The following is a 20,634-nucleotide window of genomic DNA, read 5'->3' on the forward strand; positions in this document are numbered from 1 at the left end:
TCCATACAAAGGGAATTTGTCAAATGTTGCCTTGGGTCCCCCACCAAGTCTTCAGAATATTCTCAGACCAAAATAAAAAAATCATAAAATTCAGTCACTTTGCTTAGTCTGTATTCTTATATCAATAATATTTGAGATTTTAATTCTAATATTACTTTTTGCCTCTGCTTAGTTGGAAAGTGGAGACTCTTTTTATAAGAATACATGCTGGAACTGCATGTGCTTTCTTCCTGTGTGTTATGGCTTCATGTACAAAAAACCTACAATCTCCTCCTATTAAACAAAATCTCTTTTCCAATATATGCTCTTAATAAAAGCCTAGCTTCTTCAATTACTTTGATACTAATGGAAAAATCTTACCACAGATAAACAGGATAACAATTTTTACAGATTTCCATGTTATAAAAAACATTAAAAAGAATTCTTAAAAAAAGTCAAATAAAAATAATCAATGATCAATTTTCTGTGTTTAGCATCCTTTTGCCTCAAAATTAAAGATATGTTCTGCTTGATACTCTCTAGAAATATGCTATTTTAAAGACTCTTTAATAAAATCAAAAGAAAATAATTCACATTCACTCAAACTCTATCAAAGCTATGTTTCTTAAACTGTGCCTTTCTTCCTCTTTTGTTTCTCTTCTACATCCCATTTTCATCTCTCTTTCTTTCTTCCCTTTCTTCTTATCTTTATAAATGCACTATCTCTTCATTAGATTGTGCCAATCCCAAAAGAAAGAACAGTCTCAATGCACATATTCCATTAAGATTGCTGGGCTAAAGTTTGGACCTACATTAGTTGAATTTAAACTCTGGTCTATAGCCAAGTCAAGGTCAATAATTAAAGATTTTCTTAAACTTCAATAAGGCAGACGGAAATTTGCTTCTAAATTAAGAATTCTGATAAATGCTTATTTAATCAAATAGTTCACTTAATTGTTAGCACCTGAGTGAGGAATGTTGTTAAAAGCAGTAGAGTGCAAAAAACAAATAGAAAATTTAAATTGCATAGCTTGTCATAATTAGAATAAATTTTATTGAAAAGTATAGTATGTGCTATATAAAGGTATTTTAGAACCCTTTCTATCAAGAATAGTCAGAGCAGAGATTCCAACTTATAAAAGAAATAAAAAAGAATCAACACATGACTTTACAAGTAGACTTCAGAATACTTTTAAAAATTATTCTGAGTGAAACTCAATGGCTGAAAGAAAAGAAAGACTCTCCCTATTTTGATAAGGGAATTCTAACTTGATATAGGTCCTAGTAAGGAAAAAACTGTGGAATTGGGAATGGACATTTGACACATGGCTGAATATCTTCAAAAAGCAGTAAAAGTTAAAGAAGCTGGAAATCAGAAAATAATTATGGCTCAACAAATAAAATAATTACCCTTCAAATAAAAAAAAAGAATAAAGAGAGGTCCTCTATTACCTAGGATTTATAAACTTATGAATAGGAATATCTTACAATATGTAAGCAAAAAGTCCATAAGAAGAAGCATTATCCTATAGTTTCTAAGAAAATAGAAAATCACTATTAAAAACATCTCAAATCATGGTGTTGTGAGAACAACTAATACATAATGGTTCTTGCCTTGCCTCTAAAACCCCAAAAGGTATTGCCTACAGGTTTAGAGGAACAATAAAATAGTTTTTTTTTTGTATCTATTATCAATCCCTCTAGCAAAGACAACAAATTTCTTGGACTACTAAAAGATCAAGTAGTAGAAATTTCTAACAATTGCTAAATCCTTTCCCACCTCTCAAAGTCTAGTTGTTGCACTGGAGTCCAGATTGTTGCACCTAAACTCTCTCTCAAATTTCCTCAATATCCTCTTAAAGCTGATCTTAGGCCAACTTAATAGAAAAAAATAATTTATTGTTCCTTTAACTAGTATCTGTAATTCAGCTGTATTACTTTGTCTAAACATAAGAATCAAGAATGTAGATGTCTAAATTCTGTAAGTATTTAGCAATTGCTGCCCAGTAATGTCTAACAATGAAATGAACTTGGACCAACTGGAACACATATTTTTTAGTAATAACTTTATATCAAGCTTTCTTTGGTGTCCCAGTTGATAAAAATAGCCAAAATTACTTGCTTTCAAATGAATGATCATGCATTAGAAATTGACTGTAGTTCCATTCTTCTTTCAAATCTAAAATCAAAACTGTATAGAATTAATGAATAACTGTCCATTAAAAGTGAGTTCCACTATCACTGGGCAGGTAAATTGGAATACCACTAGAAACATTCCTTTGTTGAAAAGCCACAACACACACAGTTATCAAGGAAAAAAAAAATCCTACCTGCAGTATTCCAAATTATCTCTTCTGTAACAGAAAAATTCATTTTACTATACAATTATTCATTAGTTTTATAAGGTTTTGCTGCATAATTTTTATCATTCTCAATTCTCTTCTCTGCAGAAAACCTGGATAACTTGCAGATAACCTCATGGGTCTGAGGTTCTAAGAAATGGAATGAATAGTATTGGATGTCATCACTTTTCTGCATGGGCAAAAATCTAACTCTATGATCAATCTTGCTGTTTTCCTTCTCCATTGAAAAGAATATGTGTTTTGTTCCAGTTGGCTATGGATATCAATTAGGTCAAATTTTCGAAAGTGTAGTTTAAGTCTTTTACAACCTTACTGTTTTTATTTTTAGTAATAATTATTGAAAAAGTATTGAAATTTCCATTTGTTTCTTTCTCTCTAATGTTCTATCAGTTTTTCCTTCACAACAATGGCAAACCATTTCTACACAGTATTGTTAAGTGTGATGAAAAATGGATTATTTTTGACAATTGCAAGCATTCAGCACAATGGTTGGATAAAGACGAAGTGTCAAAACATAGTCCAAAACTAAATATTCATCAAAAATGCTAATGGTGTCTGTTTGGTGGTCCAGCACTAGTATTATCCACTACAGCTTCATGATACCTTGTTAATTGATTACAGTGAACGTTTACTGCAACCAGTTGGATGCAATGATGAGGATGCTTGTGATTAAGCAGCTGAAATTAGTTAACAGAGGCAGCCAATCCTCTTGCAATCAAGGCTGGACCACATGTCACACAAACAATGCTGCTCAAACTACACAAGCTGGACTTGGAAACTCTCTGTCATCTACATATTCAACAGATGTTATACTAACTGATTACCACTTCTTTAAGGCTTTGGACCACTTCTTGGAAGGGAAAATATCTAATTCTCAATAACCTGTGGAAAACACCCACGATTTCATGGCCACTCGCTCTCCAGGCTTCTTTGCTGCTGGCATAAGCAAGCTACCATTAAGATGACAAAATTGTGTCAATAGTTTAGGCATAGCCTTTGAGTAATTGTACTGCTTCTTGTTTGAGATATAATAAACTACATTTTTGATTCAAAATTGGATTATCTTTGAGTTTTGTAGGTCAGAAATCCAAAATGGGTATCGCCAGGTTGAAATCAAAATGTTAACACAGCTGCATTCCTTCTCAAGTCTCTAAGGCAGAATCCAGTTCTGTGTCTTTTCAAGTTTCTAAATTCAGCCTGACTTCCTTGGTTAGTGGCCTCCTTCCAACTTCAGAGACAACAATAATTGAGTGAGTCTTTTTATCATTCTCTAAACTCTTATAAGGAGCTTGTTAGGTAGTGGGCTTATTTGAATAATCCAGAATAACTTCCACTTGTTAAAGTTAGATGATTAGTAACTTTAACTCCTCTTTGCCATGCAACATAACATGTTCATAGATTCCAGGGATAAGGACATGAAAATCTTTAAGGGTCCATTATTCTGGCCACCACATCTTTGTGATGTCTCTAATTGCTAATTCCAGCTTGGGTAGGTCTTGGCTAAGCACACATATCAATAAAAAACACTTGATGTCTGGCTAGAGGTTATAGCCCCTTGCTGTTTGCTGTTATTTCAGATGTCATACAAGGGAGGTCCTATTTTCAACTTTTTCCTCAGACTCCAAGTGTCACAGGTACTGCTACCCTGTGGATTACTGTGATGATATACTTTTCTCTCTTTAATATACAATACATTGAAAATCTTCTCCACATGTATTCATAAAGGAAAAGGATTATCCTCAGAAAGTCAATCTTTCCTCAGTTGAGACAATATGAAAGCCATGGTTACAACCAATATTCAAAACTTATCTATAAAATCTGTTTTGGGTTGAACTGTGTCCCCTTGATATTAATAAGTTGAATACTTAACTTTCAGTATCTCAGAATGTGACTGAGTAGGAAGATAGGGTCTTTAAGCAAGTGATTTAATTAATGAAGTCATTAGGTTGGGCTCTAATCCAGTATGACAGATTTCCTTATAAGAAGAGGAAATTAAGATACGTCTCCTCAGAAGAACAAAAGTCATTCTATAAAAAAGACACATGCACTCGAATGTTTATAGCAGCACAATTCACAATTGCAAAGATGTGGAAACAACCCAAATGCCCATCAATTCATGAATGGATTAGTAAAATGTGGTATATGTATAACAGGGAGTATTACTCAGCTATAAGAAATAATGGTGATATGGCATCTCTTTGGTTCTCCTGGAGAGAGTTGGAACCCATTCTATTAAGTGAAGTATCCCAAGAATGGAAAAATAAGCACCACATGTACTCACCAGCAAATTGGTTTCCCTGATCATCACCTAAGTGCACATTTGGGAATAACACCAATTGGGTATCGGACAGAGGTGGGGGCTGGGGGGAGGGGATGGGTGTATACCTACTTGATGAGTGCGATGAACACTGTCTAGAGAATGGACACGCTTGAAGCTCAGACTCGGGGGCATTGGGGGGCATGGACTATATATATAACCTGAACTTTTGTACCCCCATAATAAGCTGAAATAAAAAAAAGTGAAAAAAAAAAAAAGATACAGAAGCACAGAGAAAAGATCATGAGAAGACACCACAGGAAGACAGCCATTTCATAGATAAGAAAAGAACAGTTTAAAGAAACCAATCTTGCCAACACTGTAATCTCAGACTTCTAGGTTTCAGAATTGTGAGAAGATACATTTCTATTGTTTATACCACCCAAACTGTGTTACCTTGTTATGTCAGCCCTAGAAAACTAATATGCCATCTTTACATTTCCCCCTGCCCCAAGAATTAAACCCTGGTCTAGGTCTGAGTTTAATGTCAGATTTCCTTTGTTTCAGTTAATGAAGAACATATTTAACTAAACAAAATAATACTTGACTCAGTTACTTAACATTTTTATTACATTCAAAACATATTTCATTTTTATTTGGAGGCTAATTGTTCCATGAAGAGAATAATTCTGCATCCTTAACTCCAGGCACATTTTCAACTTAATTATCTTGTACAAAACAAGAGTGAAAGAACAATTACCTACAATAAAACAGATTTCTTACTCACCATTTAAAAATTAGATAGAAAAATCATATTGACTAGGATAGGCAATATTCCTTACTTTTTTCCTTACATTTAAATTATTTTTCACATTTAGTTACATATTACTTGCTTAACACTTTAGTATGATACATTTTTCATAATTTTATACTAGTATCATTTTATCACAATTATACCATTGAAAATATTTAAGATATGTCATAATTTTATTAGTAAGTCATTAGCACAAAGACTTATCTATATTACTCACAATCTGTACCATCTTAGAAAAACCAACCCACCTCTATGTTTTTAATATTCTTCATCTAAAAAAAAATCATGACACATATAGTACTTAACTTACAGAGGAGTTGTAAATCCAAACAACTCAATATAGACAAAGGCCCCCAAAGAGCACCTGATATCCAGTAATAAATCAATCATAATCACTAGTGTAATTATTACCATCATCTTCATCATAATTGCAAGTGCTAACATTCACAAATTCATTTTGTCTAAATTTTAAAAATTAAAAAGTCTATTTCTAAATTTAAAAATTGGAATTCATTTCCAAACTTATAATTTATTTTTCCTAAGCTAATTATCTTTTTGTAATAAGCTCATTAAGATTCACCCCAGTTTATTTTATAACACACACATGCATATATAATTTTATTTTATAAAGATGATTCATTAATTTTAAAATCTGGTTTTAGACACTTCTTATTTTGATTTGAGGAATATCTTATATATTGGAAAAATAATTTTCTATCCTTATGGGTGGTGAAAAATTGTAGAGTTCATGTAATATATCAATAAAGTGTTGTGAGAAACTGACCCATTTAATTTTTCTGATAGAACCAGAGGTATCACCCAGACTCTGGAACACACTTGTCTCAGTGTGGGATAAAATGGGCACCCTAAATACAGAGCAGGGTCCAGTATTCACTTGAAATTTGTCTCACATAAAATAACGTACATCACCACTTTAGATTTTGGAGGGAGTAAATTGTAAAAGAGGTATTCTCAGGCTTACAGGGAGTCCAAATATCTTTGTAGGTATAATTAGATTAAAGAAAAAAGATAAAAATAGCATAAACATTCTGCATTTTTATAATTCCTATTATTATGTATGTCTTTTTCATTTTTATTATTTCTGACTCAAAGCTGGAATGAAGTGTACCCTTTTTGCTCTTTTATGTTGTAAGTAATATGAGTAGGAACAAGAAGAAATGGAAATTGTACTTCCAGTACCTCAAAGAGATAAACTATTTTATCTAGGTCAAATTATCAGCTTAATAATAACCATAATTAGAAAAGTCCCATGTAAGAAAAAGTCAATTATCAAGTAATTTAAACTATGATTTTTCTATTATCTCATCTTTAGAACTCCTAGTCTCATTTTTTTCTTTTTTCTTTTTTTTCCTTTCTCCCCCTTTATACTTCTTTATCCTAAACTCAACTCTGGCAAGAATTTTAAACAGGCTTTTACAGTGTATCTCAGAAGAGTGCATAAGTATAAACTATAATACAAAACAAAATTCTCTCTCTGTCTTAACGTTAAAATTGCAACCTCTGTTCTGCTCCAATATGTTTACCTGCCTGAATGTCAGTCCCTGAAGAAACCAGGATTCAGCCAACAAGAGCTGGAGAAAGTCTCAAAACTGTCTCAAATGATTTTGTCACTGAAATCCTTTCACTAGGTCTCATAATGAGTCAGCCTGCCTAATTAAACTTGGGCAAACCATCATTCAGAATTCAAAGGAATTAATTATGCAATCAAACAAAAATCAGAAATTAGTAAGGATTCCAAACCCTTTTATGGAACAATTATCATCTCATATTTTAAATTGATAAGATTCTATATAAATATCTGTACCTGACCAAAAACAAATTGAAATTAGTAAAATGCATCTTTTTGAGACTGTGTCAGGGGTATGTGGAGGCTAACTCTTTTTCCTTCAAAGGCAGAGACAAAGACATTAGATGTCATGGTCGTATGGAAGCAGATGTAGCTGTAAATAAAATGCACACTGATTTACAGATGGATTATATTATCTTCTTCTAAAATGGTTGGGAGATTGCTTCACTTATTAATATGATTTCAAATAACTGTCAGTGGGCTATATGTTTTCATAATGAAATAAGCTATAGAACATGTTATCAGAGTTTAGATCTACAAGTTATTTTTTTGTGGCTCAATCATTTATACAAACCTTTCCAGATGTGTGTCAAAAGTAATTCTGACTATTCAACAGAGGTACACTCCCTAAATGTCAAAAAAAAACTCAATTTATAAATGTATTGCATATCTGGCCTTATTAGCATAACTGGCCAAATGCTTTACCACATTAAATTCATCAAGATACAGAATAGTTTTGGATTTGATTGTTTCCTTCTGATATAGTGCCAAGCAAGTACTGAACTGGAGCACATTAATATTATATTTACAAAGGTAACCCAGTTCACAATCTATTCAAGTATTATTAATGTTAGTAATCATATAAATTGTTACTAATTTTACTAAATATTAAAATATATCTTCAAAAATCAGTTTATAAACCAAAATTTAAATCATTATCTCAGTATAGTTATGTTTTATTTTAAGGACTTATAGATCATTTGTTTAAATATTACATTTATTTCTGTTATTTTTTTCAGATATTGTGCTTTCATATTGGATTTTAGAATTTAGAAAAGATAATATGATTCCTACATCAAGATAATTCAACATGGCTTTAAAATTATTCACAGACTTCCACAGAAATTATTTTAACAAATTTTGACTAAAAGTAATTTTTAAAATTAACTATTTTTAATAATATAAAATATAATATGTAACAATATTTTTTTTCTGAAAAGAATGATACTCCTGCAAACATTCTCATAGAGCCTAAAGAAGTCCTTAGTTTTCTATCTCAATAGCTTATTTCCTTTAAAGTCTTGAGAAATGATTGCATGTTTCAAGGACAAATTTAAGGGCATCTCTATTACAAATTTAATTTTGAGTAATAAAATTATGTCAAAGAAATAATAGAATTATGTCAAAGGAAATTAAAAGTAGAGTGGATTTGAATTTAGTAATGCATGCCCAAAGGACACTAGACTAGGTACCTGTGCTTTTAAGAACCATTTAGTTGCTTTTTAGTTTGCTCTGCTGATGCTTTAAGTTGAAGGAAAAATAGCTAAATGGAAGATTAATACATGGATCTCACACATCAAAAATGACTTATTTAATGAATCAAATCAATTCTACACAGAAAATGCTAAGTTTCCTTGAATGTATACCAAATAATTGCTACTTCAGGATGCCAATAGATTAGTAATCACATAAAAAGTCTTAAATTGATAAATGGCATTTTTATTTTTATAAGAAGATAGAGGAAAATATTTTATATACTTCAAATAAGAGCTTTTTCTATATATGAATAGGAAGTATATTCTTTCAATCTGTACCTTACTGTTTTACCATCTTTAAGGCTTCTTTTAATCAAAATAGTTCTTTAGTTTATGGAAGCCTAATTTATCAGTCTAATTGAATGGTTTGTGCCATGTTTCTAGAATTTTTTGTCTATTCCAAGTTTATGAAGTTATTTCCTAAGCACTTTTCTAGACATTTGATTGCTTTACTTTATTATTTGCATCTACCATTTATCTCAAAATAATTGTTATGTATGCTTGAAGTAGTGATTGAGGGTCACTTTCCCATAGTGATATCTAGTTGTTTCAGGTCCATGTATTGGATAGAACTTTTTTTCCCACAGAGATACCATAGAACTTTTGTCATAAATAAAATGATTATATATGTCCAGATCTCTTTCTGTTTTAGTCATCTGCTTGTATATCTCATATTAGTAATATATATGTGTATTTTTAATAAAGGAAATAATTAAACAGATTTTCCATCATATTAATTTGAATGGAACTACATGCCAATGTTTTATACTCTTGCAGATTTCAAATACTTTTACTTCAGGAAGGTATAGCTATCTATCTATCTAGATATAGATAGTATAACTTTGAAAATGTTATATTTTCTATTCCTACCCATGAAATTAAAAAGGAAGTCTCTCTCACATAAAATAGTATATGTTTTAATCTTGATTTTCAATAATCATACATATTATGAATATCCACTCTTCTAATATCGCTTTATAAGAAACCACTTTGTTAAGCTGGTCACTGGCTTTTTAGTTATTGAAATTATTTCCCAGGCCCCTTCTGGCTTATTTTGCCCCTGTATATTAATGAGGGCAAATGGGATACAAACAAGTCTCTCTGACATTTACAGCTGACATTTTTGTAAACTATGAATAGGCTCTCTTCTTTCACTCTTCTTGACAGAAAGTGGAAACCTCAATGAAATCCATACATTGATAATGGAACATGCACTGTACTAAATGTGGACTATAATATCTTGTTTGAGATATTTTAGATTTTTTTCTGTTTTCTGTAGGTTAGACATCAGTAATACAAAATTTGGTACATAGAGTACTGTTGCTGCAAAACCTAATATTTGTATGAGATATCATGGATCTCTAGATGTGATATCACATATATATCTCAGATTGAAAGACTTATTACTTTCTTTTTTTGCCACAGAAAATGTTTGCATAATTTTCAGTTCTAAGACTTTGGAAGTCTGAGCATATGTAAAGTGAGCCCAGAGTTCTGTAGCAATGGGTCTCAATTTGGATTTACTCAATAATCAATGGTGGAAATTAGCATCCCAATTACCCCGATTTGATCAATACATACTGTTTGCATGTATCAAAATATCACATGTATTCTATAAATATGTAAAAATATTATATATCAGGTAAAAAAAAGTCAATATCTGGATTCTGCCACAGATAAATTATAAAGAATCTGTAAAGCCAGGATCAAAACCATTATTACCATAGGGGGATAGCTATGAAAAATTCTAAATCTTAGCACAGGTTGAATATTTCTTACTTTTGAAGTTTTATCACAGAGAGATAAATTCAGATAATAAACACATGATTTTCAAACAGATATATATAAAAAAATAATACTGCAGGCCTTTCTGTGTGTATCCTGTGTATTTCAAATGATGAAGGGCCTTGGAATTTAATGTTTCAGGTATTTAATTAAAGACAGTTATTTCCACATGTCAAATTTAGAGATAATACAATTCTAAGTTTTTCTTAAGAGATTCTGACATTCTCTCTTACAGAAAATGAAAGGAAGTTTGATGGCAAAATTAATACCAAAAATTGCCTTCACATATTATTGATGAGAAAGTGCAAAAAAAAATATATATATATAACATTTCAGCTGATTTTTCTATCCAAGTAAATGGAAATATTCTCAGTTGAACAAAATGTATGTATTATTAAAGGTAAGTTATTATATTTGTGTGGGAAACTAATAAACAGAAAATAAAACTATATCATTAGAGAAAAACAAAACCAACATTCAAACAAAATCAAATGATGACTTGATATTGTAGAAACCTGATGATTATGGGAGATAATTTTAGAAAGCAAAAATATATATAAATCCACTAACACACATCCTTCAAACACTTTATTTACTAAATCCCTTCTCTATAAATGTATTTTATTCTCACGTTAGCTATTTTCAAATTTGAGTGAACACTGCTCCCCTTTCATTGTGAATAATGTTGCAGTTTAGGAGGCCAAGCAGCACGAATTTGCATTTCAACACACTCATGGAGTAACTGGGTAACTGGACCAGACATTTTCCTCAGCCTTTTAAAGATTTTATTTCACAGTTTTGAGGCTTGTGTTTTTCTTTTGTTGATTCTTCAAATAGTTCAGTCATAATTTCTGTAAAAGTTTTCTGTCTTTTCGCTCTGGCTCCTTTTTTTAAAATACATATTGATATTTGGTATTCTGAAACTTTACAACGGTTAGACTTTGTATGGCGTTCTTTATACTCATTTTGCTTGGGAATCTTTGGGATTTATTAGTGCACGTTTTTGTATATATATGAAGTTACTTCTATTTCTTTTTAATTTTAGAAGCTCCTTTGGCCATGTAGTAGTAATTTTATCTTCCATATTCCTTTATCTCTTGTTCATATGTTCCATATTTTGCTGCTCCGTAGTCCATTTCGTTGTATCTTTAGTTCCATTTTTCAATTCAATAATTTTATCTTCAATTTATCTTTTCTGTAGATTTATTTTTCAAGCTTATAATTATAAAAATTTTTAATCTATATATAAGAAATCTGCTCCTTTGGTAATGATTTAATTTGTCTTTTTTTATTCATTGTTTTTCATTTTATATTAAATACTTAATGAGTCCTTCAATAGAAAGCTCAGGATTCTAATTTTATTTTATTTTTTTCCTAGCAACACTCTGTGTGTAGAGCAATTTGGGATTGTGAGCCGTTTATTGTCAGGATTGATTTTTACAAATGCTAAGCTGTAGCAGGTTTTGGTTTTTGCATTTGCTGGACAGTACAGGTACTAACAACATGTGACTATCCTAACTTTAGTTTTCAGTTTCAGGCTTTTCAGATCATACAGGCTTTATAAACTGGGATTAAATAAACACAACATCATAGGAGTGCAGATTACGCTGAAATATTTAGAGAAAATATTCCTCATTAACCATATCCCAGATGAGACAAATTTTTTTTTTTCCTTCTCCCCTCTCCTCTTTTCCTATCCTCTCCTTTTTATTTATTTATTTAAATTGTTTTTGTTGTTGTTCTTCCCATTTGTTACTCTGTATCCCTGTATCTCTCTCTGGCTTTCTTTTTCTTTTTTTTTCTTCCAGATCAACATTTTATTGAAAGGAAAACTCCTCTCTTATTTTGGATCATGGCTTACATCATGTTTGTCCTGCCAACTCCAACCCACTCCCTCCCAGACACATGAACCCTCACACCCCAAATATCTTCCATTTACCATGGAAACCATCACTTCAGTTTACAATTATTATTCTGCATTCCATCATCATTCTGATCAGTTGCCTACACTCATTACTACAGAAATTCCATAAGATGTTTGCTATGTGTAATTCCACATTTTAGGTGTTTTATATCAGGTAACATTTTTCATATTATTGAGTGAAAAAAGTTTCACATCTGTAAAGAAAATAATTTTCTAATGTTATAATATCAGACATCTGAATGTTTTTTGAGGGAGATACATTTATGCAAAATAAACCTCAAAACATGTCTAACGTGAAAACCTATAAAGCTGAATACTAACAGCATTGCTTTTTTCATAGCTTTATGTAATAGTGAAAGAACAAACTATTTCTAACCCATTTTAGGCTCAGACTGGCATTATATTGTGTCTTGTTACTCCATGGAAGCCCCTTAATTTTCATGAGACATGACTCTCATCATATGTAAAATGGCATTTCTTTCTTGTTGGAAAAGAAGAATGAGATACATTGTACCATTTAAATTCTTTAGCACTTGTTTTAACCATTGTATCAACTGAGGCATCAGGCTAGGTTAAGCAACTTCTATAGACTTTAAAGGCTAGCATTTTGAAATAGATGACCAGATTTTCATCACATTGTACCCTCTGCCCCCCTTAGTTGCTTCTTCATTGGAAATTTAAAATTTATTCCACCATGTCTGCATAATAGTGGCACCTGTACCATATAAATTAAGAAATAGAGTCAGAAAGAAGTTAATTGCCTTGCTCAGGGGCACACAGTAAATCAATGGTAGAATCAGTAATAAATGGATTCCTTGGTCACAAATAACCTACTCTCCTGAAAGAACATAAAGCTAATGTAAATTAAACTTTAGTCAGCCTAAATAATAAACAAGTTCTAAAGTCCAGTGTGTTTTAAAAGAGCTAAGCCAAGTAGAAGAGGCTTTTGCAACAAAAATATATTCTCTCTTTTTGTATTTTATTTCAAGAATACTTATGGCATTACTCCTGATAAGAGTATTACATTTTAATTGCAAAAAGCATATGACAAAAGCTGCATCTATTTCACATAGTTGTCATGGTTAAAACTACTTTTAATAACCCTTGTATTATTTTAAAAAGTATTTTAACTTTTAAAAAATTTTTGCCTTTCCTTCTGACTTAGTCCAATCTTATTTTAGAATTTGACATTTTAAATAAAGATTATTTTGTTATCATTTAATGTAATTATTCATTATGTTTTTATTAGTTGTGTTTCTGATAAAAATAGATGGAGAGACTAGTAGGACTCCAAATTTGTCAACTAATTACTTGTTAATGTTGCATTTGTTAAAATATTTAATTTTATGTAAAATTATATTAAAAAACCTCTTTTTTCATACCAATATTTGCTTTTAAACTCTATATAAACAATCTTTGTGGTTAACCTCAGTTAGGCCTTATTGGAATTGCAATTACTGTATTTGCTTCACTGAAGTGAGTAATTGATTAGAGATCTGTAAATTATTTATATTATAAATGGTGTATTATGAGTGCCTCCCTTCCTTGAACCCAATGGAGAGGCCTCATTATACATTGCAGGTGAAATACATTGCAGGTGAATTATTACCTATCCTTATAGGGTAATAGGATAATTACCTTATAGCTAATAATCCACAAAGGACAAGGGAACGTAGTCCTTTTCAAGAAGAGAAGCCCATACTAAATTTTCCATAGGAAAAATTTGCTGCCTTTAATTACCATAGTCTTTTCCTAAAAATATTTGTTATCACCTCCACTATGCCAAGAGGTAGACTGCAGGGGAACAGATTCATCATCAGCTTTTGGGGTAGCTGCTAATGGGCAGATGTCATCCCAATAAAATTTCTGTGAATGCTCAGTAATTAGAAGAGAAGACAAGACTGGGCTTTCTAAGAGAAGTTGGAAATTTCCATGAGTCATAAGTGACTAGGAGAATGCAGCTATTGATATATCTCATCTGTTAATTACTTATTTTGAATTGATTTATTTTTGTCTTTATTCTTTCTTAATATATCCAACATATAATAATGGATATATTATAACCATTTAATGGCATCTTAAATTTCAGCCTTTCAAATAGGCACAAGGTTTCTAATCCATCATTACATCTCTGAATATAGGATAAGTGTATCTATTTTCTTTATTTTACTCTTGAGTTCCCATAGCGTTTAAAGAAATAGTGTACTCAATTAAGAAACTCAAAAGTTACTCATCACTGACATTCTAGAATGGGTAAACACAATGTCATCTCACTAATAAAGATGTTTATTCCTGGCAAGCCTAATTGCTTTAAGATTTTTAACTCTGAATTTCATTTAAAAATGTATATATAGTTATAATAAAGTTTATGTTAAGCCTAAGAATACTGATTTATAGAAATGCCCCCTGTACTTTTGGAGACAAGATTTGATTTCAGAAGTCAAATAAGGCTTTGCCTTAAAAAAAAAAATAAACGTGTTAGTTCAAAAGCTGTCTTGCCTCAGGAGGGCATCTCATTGGTCAGTAACAGCTGCATTTCAAAGTGACGGTTGTAAGCTGGGCCTTATTGTTCTCACCTGTTTTGAAAGACAAAGCAGGTCTTGCCTAGAGCCATAGGTTGCCAGGGCTGATCAACAAAGATAGGCCCTCCAGAGATGAGGAGATGAGAGCTGATCAAACAGATATGCTAATGTCCAAGCCGGGCCCAGAAGGAACCATGAGGTTAAAGTAATTAGCACAAGGCACAGCTCATGTTGACTTCTGAGATCATCTCTGTCTCCAAAAATACAATGACCAGAGCCAAGATGTCTCTGTTTTTGCTAAAGTAATAGCCTTATCATAAAACATAAGAAGATTTTGTAACTCATTGTTCACCTAGATAGAGTTAGTTAAAGGATCTGTAGTAGCCTTTTAGAAGACTTTGACCCTAAACCAAACTGCCTGTTATTATGTAAATCCCGTTGCCCTTGCCAGCAGGAGCCTGTATCTGCCCTATAAAGTACCTGTGTAAAAGTTCAGTTTTTGTTACATTTTCCACGGGAAGAGATGTATACCTTTCGGATACCCTCCCTTTGTCTATCTTCATAAATCTTTACTTTATAAACTATATCTTTGGTTCTGCATATTATTTTTTTAATTTCTGTTTCCTACTATTTTTTCATTCTTTGTGACGAGCCCTGCCTGAGAGACCCCATGGGAAACACCCTTTGTGGGGAGCGTAGCTAACTCCCTGCAGTTTAAATGTGCTACTTTTTCAATGTATTGCTGGTCATATCTCATCGTCAAAGTGACAATTCAAATAGTCTTTTTGTCATGTATTTGTTTCTTGGCTTTAATTTTGTCCAGTTTTTAGTACTATGACTATATAAATAAAATCTATGCCTAATCTTTATTTCATAATAGGAGTTTATTAAATGGTGCAAAGTGCAACTTTTTATTACCTTTGAATATTTGAAATGACTGTGGTTAGGGGTGACTTTGGAGTTGCTGATTGACATAGACAAGAAAATTATAGAATTCTTTTACAACACAAATACTCAAAATGCCATGGAGAATAGACAATGTGAAGAGGAGCGATTATCAAAAGAGAAATACAGCACCTCCCTGTAATGTCTCAAGTTGTAATCACAGATATTGATCTATTATCTAATAAAATTGGAGTCATTATGCTTTGTAAAGACTCACCAGTTTATACAGTAGTTTTTTTTTTTTGCCCAATTAACTGAAATTTACTCATATATAGAGTGTTCCCATTTACAATATATTAAATAAGGAGATATTTCATATCCTATTTGCTAACATATAAAATGAAGAATTAATTGTATACTTTAAGTGTTTTTTGAAAATAAGGAAATCATGAAGTTAATATAAATTTCAGTTAACCCCATAAATTAATATCTAGGAAGTGTCATACTGGTTGTATTTCCTTAGACCCATTTTGTTTATTAACCATTCTCAGAACAGTTTCTTTATTTATAATATCAGCATAATAATGCCTGTTTAGAATCCCAGAAGCAGACTTAGCTCTGTTATTCACAGGTGCTTAATATATAAATGGATAATATATTCATTTACATATTGATGTTTATATATAAAAGTTGTTGCTTTTGTAACTGGCCATATATCTGTAAATTTTCTATATAACTCCCTCTACAACCCATTTTATGTTCCCTGTGATCTCAATCAGCACCTAAGTTATTTGATATTTTGTAAATATGAGATTATTTCAACATACATCTCAAATTGGAGTAAATATATTTTTTTCTGCTTGTGTGAAGTTGTTGCAGTCTTCCATTAACATTTTACTAGGAGGTACTATATTATAGGCTTTCAGCTCTCCAGCTAGAAAAGTGATACTTTTTATGTAGATAATCAATAAAATAGCACCTTAGCTATCTATTTCTTTAGTTGCATGAGAAGCCTGAAACAGCCAGGTAAGAGAAAAAGAAGAACCAGATTTTGAAACCAGAAAATATGGAAATATAAATGAACTACAGCATCAAAACCCTATTTTCTGACCTAGATTGGAAAAAGTCACTGAAATGAATTATCTTACTTTTTAAAAATAAAACCAACACCAAACACACATACATTATGAGATTAAAAGAAATGAAAATAAATAAAAAGCTTTTACTGTACGGAACACTGCATAAAGATCTGATTTGAGTACTCATCCCCTAAGATGAACCTCAAAACCTATAATGATTAAATGTCACTGAAATCAGACTGAATGTTCTCAAACTTATATAGAAAAAAATCAAGACATATTTCAGCCTAATAAGAATCATTTCCCTTTGTAATGACCAATCTATTATGACATTTGGAAAATATTTTTAAGAAATAAATGAATTATGTGGAAAGATTCAATAGAGTTGAAGATTAAAATAAGCCTGGAGCAAGTTCTATATAATTCTCCATCTTCCTCAACATGCAAATTCTTATACATAGAGTAATTGGTATATTTGTTGATATGTCAATTATTGTCGTGGTTTGTTGATCAAGCTTTGCTTTATCAACTCAGGCTTCTGATATCAGTTATTTTTTTTCCTTCTTTACAAAATGGCTAAGCACCATGCTTTGTCTGCAAATAGTAACTGCTCACACCCTATACATTTGTGTGATTTCCTGCTATTTTAATTGAATATCCCAGGTACTATTCAGTTGACAGTGTGTTTATGTTTTTGTTTGTATTTAAGATAAGCAATGAACAATGAACAACACCTGAGTTTATAGATTGCAATTCTCAAACCTATAAATAGTACACTAAGTAGATCAGAAAACTACTTTGCAAAATTCAATGTCCTTTGCAATGCTTGATCATGGAGCAGAGCTTCTCAAATATGCTATGAAGTGAAATGATCAAAGCTGTTTAGAAGACAGTTTAAACTATGTCTTACAAAATTAGTTCAGATATATTTTAATTTAATTTAGTTTTTATACTTTTAAAGTAGATATTTTTGAAGAAAATATTTAAAAAATACACAATAGTAAGTATAGATAATATCTGAATTTTGAGGAATTGAACAAACCTCTGTAACTATTACTGGGAGGGAAAAAAAAGCAAGACATAAACTACACCATACAAGTCCACTCGTGTCCTGTTCAAGTCACAGCACGTCCCCCACGCAAGAGTAACAGTCATTACCCTGAATCTAGCATGATAGATAAATTTTACCTGCTTTTAAGCTTAATAGAAATTGAATAGTATTTGCTCTACTGTGCCTGATTTCTTTTGCTTCTTATTTTATTTATAAGAACTACCTCCATTGTTTCGTGTATTTTTAATTAATTTATTTGATTGTTCCTTAACTGAAGGAAATTTTGATCCCTACATAATATTTGACAGTGTTTGGCACATATTTAGTTGTAACAACTAGAGAGTTAGTGCTACTGTCATCTAGTGGGTAGAGAAATCCTACAGTGCATTGGGCAGCTGCCTATAACAAAAATTATTCAGACTGAAATACCAACCTGTGAGAAATGCTTCTGTATAGAAATACACTAATGAATTATACCACAGTTTATTAATTCACTCTACTCTTGTTAAATATTTGGATTGATTATACTGTTTGGCTATTCTGAATAGTGCAACTGTTGTCAGGTGTGGGGACCAGATGCCAGGTCCATGTTCCCTGGTTCTTGGTTCCCAGTACCAAAGAATGGTTACTGGTACTGAGGCAATGGAGATGCAAGCAGGCAAAGTGCCAATGTTTATTAAAGCATAGTACGTTCTGGAGAAGAAACAGGTCAATCCCAGTGAGTAGAGGAGACCCTGAGTTTAATAAGATTTCTCTCCTTTTTGCTGATTTCCTAAGTCTATGTTAAGTTAAGGGTGGAATATTCATGATTTTTCTTGGAAAGAGGTAGAGAATTCCCAAAATGGCAAGTCCTCCCTTTCTCTATCCTTATAAGGCAATTTCCTGGGATTGCCATGGCATTTGTAAACTGTCATGGCCCGTGTGGGTGTGATTTTTACTATGATAATGAGGGTAGCTCATTTGAGGACACTATTACTTCAACTGGGTGCATGCTCCAAAGATTCCCTTTTGTGGCCCTGATCCTATCTTCACTTTTTGGTTCTGCCTCTTTGGAAACCTCCTGTCATAGACCAAACATTTTTCAGTCTTTGGAAGCCCCCTTGATGTGGTGTCATCTGTTCCTTCTTGAACACTCCCTGTGGTCAATTTGTTCCTCCTAGTAGTCAAAGCATCTCCTAGTGCTATCTGTTCTTCTTCTTCCCTCCTTATCCCCACCCAACACTATGAACATTCTTGTACCTGTGTTTTAGGCACTCAGCAGTAGAACTAAGCTATAAATCAATTACAAATCACTAATGAGGAAACAATTCACATTTCTAAATAACCTAAAGATAAAATAATAAATTAAAACAGAAAAGAGATAATGATGTTTAAAATGTATTGATACACTGAATATTTTTTTCCTGAAACTGTGCAAATAATTGTCCAATAAATTGAAAATATCTATGTGGAAACAATCATTAAAAATAGCTCAATACTCAGAGAAAAGGTAGTAATTCAGGTATCTCAATAATCTCAAAAATTCTAGATTAAGTACTGCCTTTACATTTATCTATGGAGAATAAAATATTTATGTCATGTATATTCTATTACAAAACACAGAACACAGATTTCCTTATCTTATTTTCATTATATCATTTCTGACTATTCTTTCAAATTGATTTAATTATACTTGATCTTATTTTTAGAATCTAATATATTTAATTTCAAACAGCTTCAATTTTAACTATTATTTGTATTTATGGTATATTCCCTCAATATGCCATACATCTCTCTGAACACATATGTCTTACTAAAACTATATCACTGAATGAAATGCAATAATTTTCTAATCTTTATCACATTACCTTAAAATTTTTTTGAATGTATATATCAAATGGTTTCTGTCAAAGGTTTTATTATAACAAGCAATATAATTATTTTTTAACAGTTATATCATATTTTAAAATCTATGATGATTTATTTTACTATTAACATTATAATTGATTTTGTAAGCATTTCTATGGCAAGTCTACTTTTTTTTCATTTTTGAACTATTATTTTCTCAGACCATCTTGGACTTTAGACAATCTTTGATAAATGCTGAATGAATGAAATATTCTTAACATTTCCCTTTTCATAGCATTTTAAAACAAATATTGGTGCATTGTTAAGTTGGATGCAAGAGTCAAAATGAATGTCTATTTGGAATATTTCAAAAATGTTGAGTCAATATGTGATTTTCTATTTTTCTTTGACAGCTGTTGTTTCAGTTGGTTTACTTGTTTTCCTTGTATCTAAAATCATATGCTAAACATGTGGTTTTGAAATGCTATGTGATAATTAAAATGACACAACCTGTGACAAGTTTCAAGTGCTGCCACCCTAAAGGTCAGTCAGTTTTACAAACTAATAGTGCAAAATCTAACAAAATAGACATCATGGTAAAAAACAAATTTAGGCATCTGTGATATAAACTATAACCCATTAGATTAGTCATTTTTAGCAAATTTGGCAGATGTAAATGAGTGAAGAAACTGTAGCTACATTTCTGACAATTACACACAAAATATTTATATTTTGAGAATTTCAATGACATTTATAAAATTCAGGATGTTATATAACATTTATTTTATTTTGAATTGGCAATACTTTTATGTTTTCTATCACTAGTTTGCTCTACTGTAGCTTTTTAAATGTGCACAAACTGGATGCTAAAAAGGTTGAAAAATACTAATATAACAAAATTTTAAGTGACAACTCAGTTTAAAAAATATACTTTTTATTTCAGTTCAAATTTTTTAGGAAACTTTCCATGCTCAGTGATTGTTATTATTTATATAAGAGGTCAAAGACTCCCCTTTAAAGGTATT

This window comes from Lemur catta, chromosome 13 (assembly GCF_020740605.2).
Source record: "Lemur catta isolate mLemCat1 chromosome 13, mLemCat1.pri, whole genome shotgun sequence".
Classification (NCBI taxonomy): Eukaryota; Metazoa; Chordata; class Mammalia; order Primates; family Lemuridae; genus Lemur; species Lemur catta.